The sequence below is a fragment of the Myotis daubentonii genome, chromosome 2, assembly GCF_963259705.1.
Source record: "Myotis daubentonii chromosome 2, mMyoDau2.1, whole genome shotgun sequence".
NCBI lineage: Eukaryota > Metazoa > Chordata > Mammalia > Chiroptera > Vespertilionidae > Myotis > Myotis daubentonii.
In genome coordinates, this window is record NC_081841.1 from 68,545,452 (window position 1) to 68,561,970 (window position 16,519).

A 16,519-nucleotide genomic window follows, 5' to 3' on the forward strand; every position below is an offset into this window, starting at 1 on the left:
AACAAAAATTGTGAATTTTATAGCTTCTCGACCCCTTCACAAGCGAGAATTTTCTGCACTTTTACAGGAAGTTGATTCAACCTACAGTGGACTACTGATGTTCAATAATGTGAGATGGCTGAGTCGAGGTAAAGTACTTGAGCGATTTGTGGAGTGCTTTGAAGAAATTACGGTATTTATTGAGAATAAAGATCTGGAAAACTTTCCTCAGATCAATGATAATAAGTGGGTCAGCAATTTGATGTTTTTTACAGATCTCACTGTTCATATGAATGAACTGAACTTAAAATTATAAGGTTTTGGCAAAAGTATTGACTTTATGTTTGGATACATCAAATCTTTTGAAAGTAAACTTAAAATTTTCAAGCAACATACTGAAACTAAAACTTATAAGTATTTTCCTCAGATAAAAAAGTATTTCGAGAAGGCCACTACGAGTGTAATGGAGTCCATACTTATGTACCACAATATAGTAAACTCGTTATTTGCGCAGTTCAGCAAAAGATTTGACCAATTTAGAAGCCTAGAACAGACCATTAAAATAATTAAGTATCCGAATGTAGTTGTTTACAGTACTTTGGAATTAAAGGATTTCCAATGTATGCAAATTGACGATTTAGAGATGCAATTTGCAGATTTTCAAGGTAGCATTTGGACTCATGTGTAAGGATTTCCAATGTATGCAAATTGACGATTTAGAGATGCAATTTGCAGATTTTCAAGGTAGCATTTGGACTTGTGTTTGTCAACTTAAGGTCGAAACTTGAAAATCTGGAACGAAATCGTTTGAATAATGAAAAAGAGTGCAACTACGACCAAGAAATTTTGAGTGCTTGGAACAGAGTACCTGACACTTTCAGCGACATAAAAAATCTAGCGATGGCTTTGCTAACAATTTTTTCATCAACATATTTTTGTGAGACTTTGTTCTCAGCATTAAATAATATTAAAACGAACAAAAGAAACCAGCTAACAGATGAAGTTAGTGGCGCTTGCTTGGCCTTGAAGTGCACCAAGTATGAACCTGCAATCGAAGAATTAGCAGACAAACTTCAGCACCAAAAAAGTCACTAATTTCTAGTTTTCATACCATTTGATTATCATTGTTTTTATTATTATTTTTTCCTAAATGTACATTGCTTTTCTGTTTTTGTTCATTTTATACATATTTTTGTTTGATTTTTCTTTGTTAAATGGCATTTAAATATATAAAATAAATATCAAAAATATAAATCTTTTTTTTACTATGGTTGCAAATATCAAAAAAAAAAAATTATGAATATTTCTATATGTGACACGGCACCAGAGTTAAGCTAGGGTTTTTCAAAATTTTGACACGCCGAGCTCAAAAGGTTCGCCATCACTGCTGTAGACAGAAGCAGTCTCTGGAGGCTTTGAATCTTTGTCTGATCCAATTTGTTAGAAACAGCCTTCAACACTGTCCTGCACTAGAGATTGAGAGGTGTAGCGGATCTACCTAAAACATAATCACACACCCAAACAGACAACCAAAATGAGGAGACAAAGAAAAAAACCCCAAATTAAAGAACTAGAGAATTCTCCAGAAGAGATAAATGAAGCAGAGATAAGAAATTTATCTGAAACAGAGTTCAGAGCAATAATGCTAAAAATGCTCAACAGTATGAAAAAAGATATATCCCTAACCAGTTTGGCTCAGTGGATAGAGCGTCAGCCTGCGGACTCAAGGGCCCCAGGTTTGACTCCGGTCAAGGGCATGTACCTTGGTTGCAGGTACATCCCCAGTAGGGAGTGTGCAGGAGGCAGCTGATCGATGTTTCTCTCTCATTGGTGTTTCTAACTCTCTATCCCTCTCCCTTCCTCTCTGTAAAAAAATCAATAAAATATATTTTAAAAAAAGAAAAAAGATATAGTAACTATGAAAAAAGAACAGTCTGAGATAAAGAATGACATAACATGAATAAAGAACACATTGGAAGGAATACACAGCAGATTAGGGGAAGCTGAGGATCGAATCAGTGCATTAAAAGACAGAGTTAAAAATATCACTCAAGCCCTGACCAGTTTGGCTCAGTGGATAGAGCGTTGGCCTGCGGACCAAAGGGTCCCGGGTTCGATTCCAGTCAAGGGCATGTACCTTGGTAGCAGGCATATCCCCATTGGGGGGTGTGCAGGAGGCAGCTGATCGATGTTCCTCTCTCATCGATGTTTCTGACTATCCCTCTCCCTTCCTCTCTGTAAAAAATCAATAAAAAAAAGAAAGAAAATATCACTCAATTAGAGAACCAAAAAGAAAAAAACAATTAAAAAACAGGAGGACAGCTTAAGGGAGCTGTGGAACAACGTGAAACATGACAATATTAGAACAGCAGGTGTGTCAGAAAAGGCAGAAAGGGAGAAAGGCATAGAGAAGTTGTTTGAAGAAATAATGGCAGAAAACTTCCCTAATCTGGTAAAGGAAAAAGTCACACAAGTTCAGGGGCACAGAGAACCTCAAACAAGAACAACCCAAACAGGCCCACGCCCAGACACATCATAATTAAAATGCCAAAAGTTAAAGACAGAGAATCTTAAAGGCAGCAAGAAAAAACAAAACAAAAAACTGTTACCTACAAAGGAGTTCCCATAAGGCTGACAAACCTTATTTCTCATCAGAAACTCTACAGGCCAGAAGGGAATAGCATGAAGTACTCAAGGTAATGGAAAGCAAGGATCTGAGCCCAGATTACTGTATCTAGCAAGGCTATCATTCAAAATAGATGGTCAAATAAAGAGCTTCCCAAACAAAAAAAAAATGCTAAAGGAGTTCATCACCATTAAGCCAACATTACAAGAAATGCTAAAGGGAATGCTGTAAGGGACTGCTGAGAAGAAGAAACAGAGAGAGAAACCTAGCCATACAGAATTAAAATAGCTATAAATAAGTATCTCTCAACAATAACCCTAAATGTAAATGGATTAAATGCTCCAATCAAAAGGCATAGGATAGCTGAATGGATACAAAAACATGACCCAACTATATGTTGTCTACAAGAGAACCACCTCAAAACAAAAGACACACAGAGTATGAGAGTGAAGGGATGGAAAAAAAATTTCCATGCAAATGGAAAAGAAAAAAAAAGCTGGAGCAGCAGTACTCATATCCAACAAAATAGACTTTAAAATGAAGGCCATCACAAGAGACAACAAAGGTCACTACATAATACTAAAGGGATTGATCCAACAAGAGGATATAGCCCTAGTAAACATATATGCACCCAATATAGGTGCACCTAAATATATAAAAAAACTTCTAGAGGACTTTAGTGGAGAGATCGACAACAATACAGTCATAGGAGGGGACTTTAACACCCCTCTAACTTCACTGGACAGATCTTCCAGACAGAAACATAACATGGAAGCAGAGACTCTAAAGAACACACTGAATCAAATGGATTTGATAGACATTTATAGAACATTTCACCCCAACGCAGCAAAATATACATTATTCTCAAGTGCACATGGATCATTCACAAAGCTAGACCACATGCTAGGACACAAAACAAGTCTCTACAAGTTCAAGAAAATTGAAATCATATCAAGCATCTTCTCAGATCACAATGGAATGAAATTAGAAATCAACTACAGTAAAAACACCCCAAAACATTCGAACACATGGAGGCTAAATAACATGTTATTAAACAATGAATGGGTTACCAACAAGATCAAGAAAGAAATAAAAAACTTCCTGGAAACAAATGAAAATGAACACATAACAACCCCAAATCTCTGTGACACAGCAAAAGCAGTACTGAGAAGGAAGTTCATAGTACTACAGGCATACCTCAAAAAATAAGAAAAATCATCAATAAACTATTTAACCCTATAACTTAAAGAAACAGAACGAGAATAATAAGAAAAGCCAAGAGTAAGTAGAAGGAAGGAAATAAGAGCAGAAATAACATACAGACTAAAAAAAAAAAAAAATACAAAAAAATCAATGAAACCAAGAGCTGGTTTTTTGAAAGGATAAAAAAAATTGATAAACCATTAGCCAGACGCATCAAGAAACAAAGAGAGAGGACCCAAATAAATAAAATAAGAAATGAAAATGGAGAAGTACCCATGGACATCACAGAAATACAAAGGATTGTAAAATACTATGAACAACTATATGCCAACAAGCTAGGCAATGTGGAGGAAATAGACAAATTCCTAGAAAAATAGAATCTCCCAATACTGAATCAGGAAGAATCAAAACACCTGAATAGGCCAATAACCACCGATGAAATAGAAGCGGTAATAAAAATCTCCCCCCAAACAAAAGCCCAGATCCGGATGTCTCCACAGGGGAGTTTTTCTAAACATTCCAAGAAGAACTAACACCTATTCGCCTCAAACTATTTCAGAAAATTCAAGAGGAAAGAACATTTCCAAACTCTTTATGAGGCCAGCATTATCCTAATTCCAAAACCAGATAAAGACACTACAAAGAAAGAGAATTACAGACCAATATCCCTGATGAACATAGATGCTAAAATCCTCAACAAAATATCAGCAAATTGCATCCAGCAATATATTAAAAAGATCATACACCATGATCCAGGGGGATTTATTCCAGGGATGCAAGGCTGGTACAATAATCGCAAATCAATAGATGTGATACATCACATAAGCAACTTGAAAGACAAAAGTCAAATGATCATATCAATAGATGCAGAAAAAGCATTCAACAAAATCCAACACTTATTTTTGATAAAAACTCTCAGCAAAGTTGGAATAGAGGGAGCTTATCTCAACATGATAAAGGCCATATAAGACAAACCTACAGCCCACATCATACTCAGTGGGCAAAAACTAAAACCATTTCCCCTAAGAACAGGAACAAGACAGGAATGCCCACATTCACCACTCCTGTTCGACATAGTACTGGAAATGCTAGCCATAGCGATCAGACAAGAAGAAGAACTAAAAGGCATCCAAATTGGAAAAGAAGAAGTAAAATGGTCATTATTTGCAGCTGACATGATATTGTACATAGAAAACCCCAAAGACTCCATCAAAAAACGACTCAACTTAATAAATAACTTTGGCAATGTAGCAGGATACAAAATTAACACCCAGAAATCTATGGCTTTTTGTACAACAATAATGAACTCACAGAAAGAGAAACTAAACAAACAATCCCCTTTACCACTGCACCAAAAAAATTATGATACCTAGGAATAAACTTAACTAAGGAGGTAAAAGACCTGTACTCAGAAAACAACAGGACGTTGAAAAAAGAGATAGAGGAAGACATAAACATATGGAAGAATATACCATGTTCATGGACTGGTAGAACAAATATCATTAAAATGTCCATACTACCCAAAGCAATCTATAGATTCAATGCAATCCCAATTAAGATATCAACGGAATATTTCCCAGGCCTATAACTCTCCAAAAATTCATCTGGAATAAAAAAAGACCCTGAATAACTGCAGCAATCCTGAGAAAGAAGAACAAAGTTGGAGGGATCACAATACCAGATATAAAGCTATATTACAAAGCCACTGTTCCCAAAATTGTGTGGTATTGGCACAAGAACAGACATATAGAACAATGGAACCAAACAGAGAACCCACAGATCAACCCAAGCCATTATGCTCAATTAACATTTGACAAAGGAGGCAAGAGCATATAATGGAGTCAAGATAGTTTCTTCAATAAATTGTGTTGGGAAAATTGGACAGATACATGCAAAAAAAGTGAAACTAGACCACCAACTTACACCTACACAAAAATAAACTCAAAATAGATAAAGGACTTAAATGTAAGATGGGAAACCATAAAAATTTTAGAAGACTCCATAGGCAGCAAAATAGTAGACATACGTTGAAGCAATATCTTTACCAATACAGTTCCTAGGGCAACGGAAACTAGAGAAAATAAACAAATGGGACTACATCAAAATAAAAAGCTTCTGCACAGCAAAAGAAACCATCAACAAAACAACAAGAAAGCCCATTGCACGGGAGGACATATTTGCCAATGTCATCTCTGATGACTTAATCTCCAAAATTTACAGGGAACTCATACAACTTAACAAAAGGAAGATAAACAATCCAATAAAAAAATGGGCAAAGGATCTAAATAGATACTTTTCGAAAGAAGACATAAAGAAGGCCAAGAGACAAATAAAAACATGCTCAAAGTCACTAATCATCCGAGAGATGCAAATCAAATCACAATGAGATACCATCTCACACCTGTCAGAATGGCTATCCTCAACAAATTAACAAACAATAAGTGCTGGCGAGGATGTGGAAAAAATGGAGCCTTCTTACACTGCTGGTGGGAATGCAGACTGGTGCAGCCATTGTGGAAAACAGTATGAAGTTTCCTCAAAAAATTAAAAATGGACTTCCATTTAACCCAATAATCCCACTTCTAAGAATATATCCAAAGAACAAAGAAACACCAATCAGAAAGGACATATGCACCTCTATGTTCACAGCAGCACAATTTACAATAGCTAAGATTTGGAAATAGCCTAAGTGCCCATCAGCATATTAAAAAACAGTGGTACATCTACACAATGGAATACTATGCTGCTGTAAAAAAGAAGGAACTCTTACCATTTGCAACAGCATGGATGGACGTGGAGAGCATCATTCTAAGTGAAGTAGGGCAGTCTGAGAAAGATAAATATCACATGATCTCATTCATTTGTGGAATATAATGAAGAACATAAACTGATGAACAAAAATAGAGCCAGAGGGAAAAATTAATATTTTAGAATAGAAGTAATCCTGTTATTTGCCTATTTTTAATATTTCCTACAACTTTTGTGATATCATACTATGTTAGTACAGTTTTGGTAATATTACTATACTTGAAATCCTTTTTTCTTGAAATATTAATGTTTATTGCATGTGATATTTTTATAATTAAGATAGTTTTCCTTGAATAATTGGTGTTTACTGCGTGTAACATTATTATATTTCCAATCCTTTTTCTTGAAATAAAAAAAGTTACCATTTGAAAAAAAAAATTACCAAAAAAAGGGAAGTAAAGACATTGATCTCAAATTATGTGAAATGCCGTTTGATTTAAAAACGTTATCAAGGACAATGTAAAAAGAGGTAGTTCAGACTCCTTTGCTCTTTAATCCCACTTATCCGTTTAAAATCTGGACAATGTGATGATATTAGGATTGAATGACATAACTGCCTGTCTTTGCAATGTGTGGCAAAAGCAAAAAGGAGCAAAACTTTTAAGAATATCATTCCATAAATGGTGTGGTGTTGCCTACTTTGATTTTTGTTTTGCTTTTTTTTTTTGGAAGGGGTACGGTGGGTGGCCTCTGAATCTTCACCAAAACTGTCAGTTATAAATACACCTCTAGAATACTCATTTTGCAAAGATGTTTTAAATTTCAGAACTTAAGTTCACAAAAGAAACTGATAATGAATTATGGAAATCACACTTTGAAATGAACACTATAACAAGCATAAATGTTTTTAAGTATTTCTGTCTTCTTTACTAAAATGTTTCAAACTGTTGAGCGCATAAAAGCAATGTCCTCATTTTTTTGAATAACTCTTCCCAACAATACCAGCTAGAACTTCCTTTTTTACAGAGTGGTGGCTCTTTTGATATCTTACATACTAGGGGCCCAGTGCACGAATTTGTGCACCTGAAAAGGAACTGTGGGCTGCGAGGCTGCAGTGGGCACATGGGCAGATCTTGGCCCATCTTCCGTGCCCCACCCAGCCCCTCCCACCATGGCCCCTGGTTCCCTGTCTGCCGGCAGCCCTGCTCCGGCCTCTGCCGCTCCCACCTACTGAAGGCGCAGGCCTTGCTTGCACCTGTACAGTGCTGTCAGCGGGTGTGAGCAGTGGCTGCTTCCCCGATTGCCCCTTAGGAGCAGGGGGAGCTGGAGAAGTCCTCAGGGGCGATCCAGGTGGGCAGTCGCCACTCGCACCTGCTGACAGCGCCAAGCTGGGTGCCAGTGCTGGGTGCCAGCAGCGGGTGCGAACAGCAACTCCAGCTGTGGGTGCAAGAGGCAGCTGCTAGCCCCAATCACCCCTCAGGAGCAGGGGGAGGTGGAGAAGTCCTGAGGGGCAATTGGAGCCGGCAGCTGCTGCTTGCACCCAGACGGCGCCAAGCTATCAGGTCCGGCGCCATCAGCAGGTATGAGCACCGGAGGGCCGGGCGGGAGGGGGCTGCGGCGTGCGGGAAGTAAAGAATTTTCAGTAACCATCAGAGGCTTGCCCTGATTACAGCGACCAGTGCCCCGCCTTGGTCTGGCACCCCTGCTCACCTGCTCCACCATTCTGCTGCGGCCAATGCCCGCCATATTCCGTGCTCTGCCACCTGCTGCCAATGCCTGCCATGTTCCACGCATGCCCCCAGTGGTCAGCGCATGTCATACTGACCAGTTGTTCCGCTGTTTGGTCTATTTGCATATTAGCCTTTTATTATATAGGATATTTGATTTTTCAGGTACTTGATTAGAACAATAACCATCTAAGGTTAAAGAGTCAGTCATGTTAACTTGAGAGCTTCAATCCTGAACTCAATTCAAAACTCTTCTCCCCTTTTCCTCCCATCCATCCACCACCAGTACAGGTAAAGCTCTAGTGATTTGGAGGCAGTAGCAGGAAATCTTAGACACCTGCTTCTCCTCCCTCTTCTAGGGTTAGGACACTTGGATTGTGGCAGAGAGAAGGGAGAAAGAAAAAGATAAATTCTTCCTTATTTAAAAGAGAAAAGGACAAAGCGGGTGGGGGGAGGTAGAAGAGGGTAAAGGGGGAAATAAATAGTGATGGGAGGAGATTTGACTTGGGGTAGCAAACATACAAAATAATATACAGATGATGTCTCTGAGAACTGTATACAATTTTATTAACCAAAATCACCTCAACAAATTGTAAAAAAAGAGAAAGGGCAAAAGTTTCCTTCCTTGACTGGGTGAGGATGCAGTCTTCATGACTGGATATTGATAACCTCTATGTGCCAGTATCCAAAAGCTGAATCTCCAGTGAGGCCTCTTTGCAGAAGCCTGCAGGGCTTTACCATTACCTTGTTTGCTATTTTGGTGGTTATCTGGCTCCAGCTTACTAGAGCTCTTTCATACCTCTTGCTATAGCGGTTCCTTCTTGATGGTGCCCTCGTACTGGCAAAGATGGCTCAAGCCCACCTACCTTCCCTGGTATTCACACCACCCATGAGAAACTCCATTTTTTGCCACATTAAATGATGGGAATGGTAGCTACTTCCCTGCTATCCTGACCTCTCTCAGTCTATCATGGTTGAAATTTTATTTCCCATACTCAGCTCCAGAAGATCAGTAAGTCCTGTGACCAAGCAAACAGCCAAAAGAGAGAAAAAATTTATCTCCCTTTTTAAAATAAATCCAGTCTTTAGAAGTGATTCTCTTCCATGAAAACTCCAGCCTCCGCCCCAACTACATGTTGGGAACAGCTTTTCCACAAACACTATTTTCTCCACCAGCCCTCCTTTTTTTAAGTAAGGGTAGATAGAAGTGGTAGTGGTGGTGGTTGTAGGCTAGTTGTGACACTACTCAATTAATACCTGCAGTTATTTAAAGTTATTTTAATTTATAATGTGGAGCATTTGGTGCATTTCATGTTCAGCTTTGGGGCATAATCATAATTACAGGTCTATGGGATAACTCCCATTCAATATGTTATAAATCTAACTATAAGATATATTCAGCTAAAAAAACTAGTGTTGTTATGATATTGAATGCCAGCCAGTCCTTGCATAAGGTTTTGGTAAACCTTACTCTTACATAAATAAGTATTTCTTATTTGGTCCTATTCAAAACATTGGTGATAGCCAATTCACAGCCCAAGTCAATTCCTCCTAACAAAGATGATGAAAGAAAATCCTTAATCTCTGTTTATAGGAAGCCCAAACTCAGTTAAGTACAGTCTTTTCTTAAACGTAGTAGACAGTTGATGTTTTGTGAGGTATTAGCTGAAATCTTCAGTAACAATGAACTATGACACTTAGGGACACAAATGTTGGCATATTAAAAATCCCATCTATATATATAAAAGCCTAAGCAACCGGTCGACCGAATGGCCAGTCGCTATGACGTGCACTGACCACCAGGGGGCAGATACCCAAAGCAGGACCTGCCCCCTGGTGGTCAGTGCGCTCCTACAGTGGTAGCGCCACTGAGCTGACCGATGGGCACCAGACACAGGGCTCATGGCTGTCAAGTGCCACTGTGGGCAGCGCAAACCTCTCCCAATCAGGACTGACTGGGTGCCAGCCCAAGGCAGACACAGCGGGGCCAGGATGAGCAGGAGCAGCAGGTGGCTTTGGACTACTGGTTTCAGCCAGATCCCCGCAGGCCACGCCAAGGGACACCACCAGTGTATGAATCCGTGCACCAGGCCTCTAGTCTATAATGAAACATTTACCTGGTTTAACTCAGCATTTCCTATGCTTTATATATAACAGAATCCTTTTATCACAGAATACTTACCAATATCTCATAGAAACAGTCCAAGCAACACAGTTTGGATCCTCCTCCCTTTCTCCTTTTTGAAAATTTTTTTTCAGTAAGAAACCACACACTCATGCAAGTTCTTCAACTTAACAAAGTATAATAAATATGTTTGCAGTTGGTTCATTCAAAATAGAAGCTTTCTCCTCCTCTGCTATTATAGTAAGAGGGTTTTTTTGTTTGTTTTGTTTTGATAAGATTCCCTGTTATCAGGAAAAACTAGCTTTTGGGATGAGGCCACCAGAAAAGATTTTCCCTATTTTTCAGAAATCTGATGTTTTATGATTTGTTTTTGTGCTAGACTATCAACTCTCTTCAGTTGCAGCTGCTGGGTTTGTAAGTAATCAACTGGCTGTTCCTCTGGGTTTTATCATTCAACTACTCTATGCCCACTCTTGTGGGTTCTGCTTATGAAGAGTTACTCCTAATTGTAGGCTGCTTCATTAAAAGGGAAAAAGGTGTGGGGACCACCTTCACCCGTCAGAGGTATAGCAGATAGAGCAACTTTTAAGATATAGAGCTAATAGGAACCAACTATGCTCATTTTTTATTGATGAAATGAGTCTTTACCTCTATTATAGGCAGTGTTTTTAAAACACCTTAATTGATTATGAATATAGGCTCCACATATAGAGGTGGACATCGTATTCATAATGTAAAGTTATTGAGAATTATTGTGATTATTCAATAACTATCTTCTTGCAAACAATGTCTTTCTAAAAAAGTAATGGGCCTGCCCAGCCGGTGGGGCTCAGTGGTTGAGCATCAACCTATAAACCAGGCGGTCACAGTTCGATTCCCAATCAGGGCACATGTCTGGGTTTCGCGGCCTTGATCCCTATTGGTGGTGGGGGGGGGGGGGGGAGGGATTAGGGGTGTGCGGAAGGTAGCTTAATGATAAATGATTCTTTCTCATCATTGATGTTTCTATCTCTCTCCCTCTCCCTTCCTCTCTGAAATCAATAAAAATATATTTAAAAAGAAAAAAAAGTAGGCTTATATGCTCATTTTCAGCTTATTTCTTGAAACTTGCAGCCTGCTCTACACACTCAGTCCTTAAGGGGCTTTACAAACTGTACTGTAAGGTTTATTAGCAATCAGATGGAAAACTGAATAAGCTTATATCATATTTTACAGAAAATCTGCTTAGATTCATATTTCATCCATGAACAATGTGTAATGTGAGCAGTCTTAAATGCTAAATAAGAAAAACAATGTAAATATTTTAGGTTAAACATAAAAACAGTGCCTGATTGCAAGAATTAGTGAATTTAATATAATCAGTTTGAAGTAGGGGATTTTTAGGTTGTTTCTTCTATGGTTAAGGTTTTGGTGAGATCTACAGACTTCATAATCTTTATTGTCTCATTGTCTTTATAATCACTTTCTTTTATACTGAATGTAATTTCACATTAAGTATAAACTGCTTAATTAAAAACTGTATTAACATTCAACATTGGAATAGCTATCACTAAGGCCATTACTATTTTTAAGCAGGTAATTCTCTCATCAACCTACTCTATGTACATAAATTATTTTCATTCCTTCTGTCAATTCAGTATTTAATCCACGTTTTCCTTTTAAACAGATTTCAGTTATTCATTCATTGCCAAGCAAGAATGTATTGGCTAATTATGTTTTAAATTAATTAATTATTATATAGTCATTAAACCTGGTAACCTTTGGGGGGGCGTAACTTTTGAAGTGAAAAATATCTTATAATTCATACATGGGATAAAATAATTGGTGTTTTTATTAAAAAACAGCTTAATCATGGAAACATTTTGTTGATTTTTTTGCATGATGTGGGGAAAAAAGAACTTTTTTTATTGTATGAAATTGATTTGAATGGGTAAAAAGACATTAATTTTGAGATGACTCATAGATAATTAAAAGTAATTACCTTGGAAAGTTCAGAATGACAATGTCAAGTCATAAAAGTGGATCTGAAGCCCTGGCCGGTACGGTTCAGTTGGCTGAAGTGTTTGTTGTCCCATTCCCGGAAAGGTCTTGGGTTCAATTCCTGGTTAGGGCACATACCTAGGTTTCAGATTCAATCCCATGTGGGTGCATACGGAAGGCAACCGAATGATGTTTCTCTCTCACATCGATGTTTCTCTCTCTTTTTCTCCCTCTTTCTTCCCCTCTCTCTAAAAATCAATAAAAACATATCCTTGGGTGAGGATTAGAAAAAAAATTTTAAGTAGATATGAAGAAATATACAATAAATGATTCTATTTAACTTATTTTCTTTTTCCTTTTTGGTGCTGACTAAACCTTGGAATGAACTGATTAGCAGTGACTTAGCAAAAGCCATCCATTTCAACTCTTCTGCCTGGCATTTAAAATAATCTAAAATTGTGCCACCTGATTCTAAGATAAATTCCACTAGCCCCCTCTACTTACCTTAGGCTGGGGTTTTAGTCACTGGCCCTTACTCATTTCTGCTTCCAAGTTGGCTGACTTGTATTGCTCCAAAATTTATGTTCTAACCTCCAGTACAGTGGGGCCTTGACTTATGAGTGTTCCGACTAATGTGTTTTTTGAGATACCAGCTGTCTCTCGGCCGATTTTTTTGCATTGAGTTGATAGAGTAATTTGAGTTAACGAGCTCCTTAACGAGCTCGGTCTCAGAACGAATTAAACTCCTAAGTCAAGGCCCCACTGTACTTTATTTAGAGATAGGACCTTTAAAAGGGTAGTTAAGATTAAATAGGTCATATGGGTAGGCTGTAACTCAATATGACTGGTGTTCTTATAAAAAGGGGAAATTCGGAGACAGACTTGAATATAGAGAGAACACCATGTGAACATAAAAAGCCAACTACAAGCCAAGGACAGAGGCTCTTGGAAGAAAACAACCCTGTTTTGGACTAGTAGCTTGCAAACTGTGAGGAAATAAATTTGTTTAAGCCACCCAATCAGTGGTACTTTGTTATGATATTCCCAGCTGCCTTTGTTCGTGTTATGCCCCCACTGAAAACGTCCCCTTCCTCTCATGCACATCTATGCAAACTGTCATTTAACATTGAACCTAAACAGCCAGTTAGTGAAGTTATCCCTAACAACACCAGTCCCCTCTCACTTCCCTTTTCTAATCTAGCAGAGAATTTACTCTGTACCACAGAGCACATAAAGTAGAAATAAGAATTTCATGAGTTAATATAGGTAAAATGACTAAAATAGTGCCTGATACATAGTAAGTCTTAAGTGTTACTTACTAATTACATTTTTAAATCAAATCATGTCACTGCTAACTCTTTAGTATGATGCTGAGCATGTAAGTGCTAAAAACACCTGTTGATGTATAAACATTTAGGGAAAATGAGATAGTTCTTGCCCTTAAGAAGCTCCTTGTATAGCAAGGCAAAACCCAATTCTGTAAGTAGCCTAAGTGGAAAAAAAAAATGGGTTCAGAAAAATTTCACAAAAGATGAATCCTGAAGGAAGATGTATTAGTTATCTACTGCTGCATAACAAATTAACCCAAACACAGCAGCTTAAAACAACAAATATCTCAGATTCAGGAAGTGGATAGCTAGGTGGTTTTGGTTCAGGGTCTCTTATGAGGTTAGTTAAGCTGTTGGCTGGGCTGGAGTCATCTCAAGGGGGTCAAAGGATTTGTTTCTAAACACTCATGTGGTTGTCGGCAAGTTTTAGTTCCTTATTGGTTGTTAGATTTCATTTCCTTGGCACATAGGCTTCTCTATAGGCTGCCTGAATGTCCTATGACATGATAGCTGGCATCTCTCAGTGATTCAAGAGAGTATGCATAAGGAAGTCCCAATGCCTTTTATGATAGTCTCAGAGTTACAATCTTACTTCCACCTTTGGGAAGTCTCCAAAGATGTGCACCATAGAAATTGGTGGTCGTTTGGAAGACAGGAGAGAGGTAAAACTTAATAAAGAAAGACCAGTTAAATAATCTCTTTTAAAAGTTCAGATAAGAGATTATGAGTGAATGATTAAGAGAATGGCTAAAAAATGGGAGAGGTAAGGCTGGATCCTAGACATATTTAGAAGGTAAAATATGCAAGATCTGGTAATAGTTGTGTAGGGAAGAAAAGGTAGAAGATATCAGGCTTGGCAATTTAGTAGTGGTACTATTTCCCCAAATTATGCACTTACTTATTTAAATATAAAGATAGCCTTTAAAAAAGTTTTTATTGATTTTAGAGAGAGAGAGGAAGGAAAAGGGATAGAAATAGAAACATGTATGAGAGAGAAACATCTATCAGCAGCCTCATGCACCCCCCAAACCGGGGATGGAGCCTGCAACCCAGGCATGTGCCCTGACCAGAAATCGGATCGGTGACCTCTTTGTTCATGGGTCAACATTCAACCACCGAGCCACATTGGCTGGGCTAAAGACAGCCAGCCTTTTAATTAGCATTGTAAAAAAATTTTTCTATGAAAAAAATTTAAAACTATGAAATGAAATAAAAATAACTGTAAAAGTCACTTTTAAAAATCTTGTACATATCCAGTTAGTCCTTTGTGAACTTATAAATTTTTACAAAATTGGAGTTATATTTTAAAGCTTTCTTCACACTTAATGTATCTATTGATAAAATTTCCTCCATTGTTTTTAGAAACTGAATACGGTTCTGCTGTATGGATGTAGCTTATTTAACCAATATTCTAGTAAACAATGCAGTAATGAACACTTTTGCAATAAAATTGTTACACATATCCTTATGCTACATTTCCTTTAGAGTAATTGACCTGTCAAATGCATATGCTCAAGGCTTTTGATACATATTGTTAAGCTATACTCTAGAAATTTGCCAATTAATACTCTCAGTAGTATAAGAAAGCGTTTCTCTGAACCCTTACCAGTATCAAGATTTAATCACTTATTAAAATAACACCTGAAGACCAAATTAATGTGTAACATGTTACATCACTCATAAGTCTAACTTACTATTAAACTTTTAGATTACTATTCAAAGCTTAAGATTCATATGTTTTAGCTGAAGAATCTGAGGTCCAGCAAGTTATATAACAAACCAGAATGCTATTTTGTGGGTGTTTCTGCAGAAGATATTTTGTAGTGCTCTTCCTGATTTGCTACTCTCTCGCCGATTATGCTTTTTCCTGGCCCCCTGCAATAACCTTATAGGTTTCCCAGGAAAAGGTACATATTTCCATTATCAAGGGCTGGAAGCTTGGCTTATTCTATTAGTTTAGCACTATTCTTCCTAGTTGTTTCGTAGCTTGAATTTCACATGTGTTGAAGAAAACCTTTCAACATATTAACTTTAAAACAGTTTACCTAATATATTGGATAAGGATCTATTTCATTCATTCAACAGCTCATTTACTCCCAGTCTCATACATTCAACAGTACTTACCTAACGTCTTACCATGTGTGGGGGATAAAGCAGTGAATAAAACAAATGTAGTCCCTGCTCTCATAAAACTTACATTTTTAGTAGGGCGAAGGGAAACAATAAAGAGATGATGACAAATTAAAAATGCTATTAAAATAGAGGGTCATGTGCGAGAAAATAAGTGAAAAAAGGAGCTACTTTAGATACGGTGGCCAAGGAAGAGTGTGAGAGATAATATCTGAGTTAAGACCTGAAGAATGAGAATGAGTTAGCCATAAGACATAGAGAAAGCATATCTCAGGCAGAAATAAACAGTAAGTACAAAGGTCCTATGGAGTATCAGTTAAGTTGAACTGAGTACGAGAGACCCTAAATTGTAGCTTTACTGACAGTTTACTTTTTTCTTTCTGTCAAAATTAATATAAGGAGTATAGGGTTGGTATGGTACTCCACAAGGGTCTCAAGGCCTCAGGTTTCCGCCAGCTTAAGGTTTTGCCATCCTTATGATGTGGGAACCTGCACCTGGCCCAAACTGGCAGCTAGAGTTAAATGCTTCACACCTGTAGTCCAGGGTGCAGGATATAAAAGGAAAAGCAGCAAAGGACTGAAGTTGTGTAAGAGCTGTCTTTGAATATGACATACCTGCTTATTGGCCAGAACTACCACATGGCTGTAGGGAGGCTGGAAATAGAGTCTTTAT

At 37.8% G+C, this 16,519-nt stretch overlaps 1 long non-coding RNA gene across 3 annotated transcripts in view; it reads right to left on the reverse strand.

Annotated features, from left to right (window-relative positions):
• LOC132227931 (uncharacterized) overlaps positions 1-16,519 on the reverse strand; it is a 59,498-nt gene that overhangs the window by 39,838 nt on the left and 3,141 nt on the right. Inside the window, exons 2-3 of one of the 3 annotated variants that reach the window (XR_009451259.1) lie at positions 12,390-12,509; positions 6,579-6,635 (exon numbers count right to left, since the gene is read on the reverse strand). The exons of 1 other annotated variant lie outside the window; for it this stretch is intronic. This is a non-coding gene — a long non-coding RNA (uncharacterized LOC132227931). The remainder of the gene's footprint in view (positions 1-6,578; positions 6,636-12,389; positions 12,510-16,519) is intronic. One more of the 3 variants, XR_009451258.1, reaches the window with a different exon arrangement.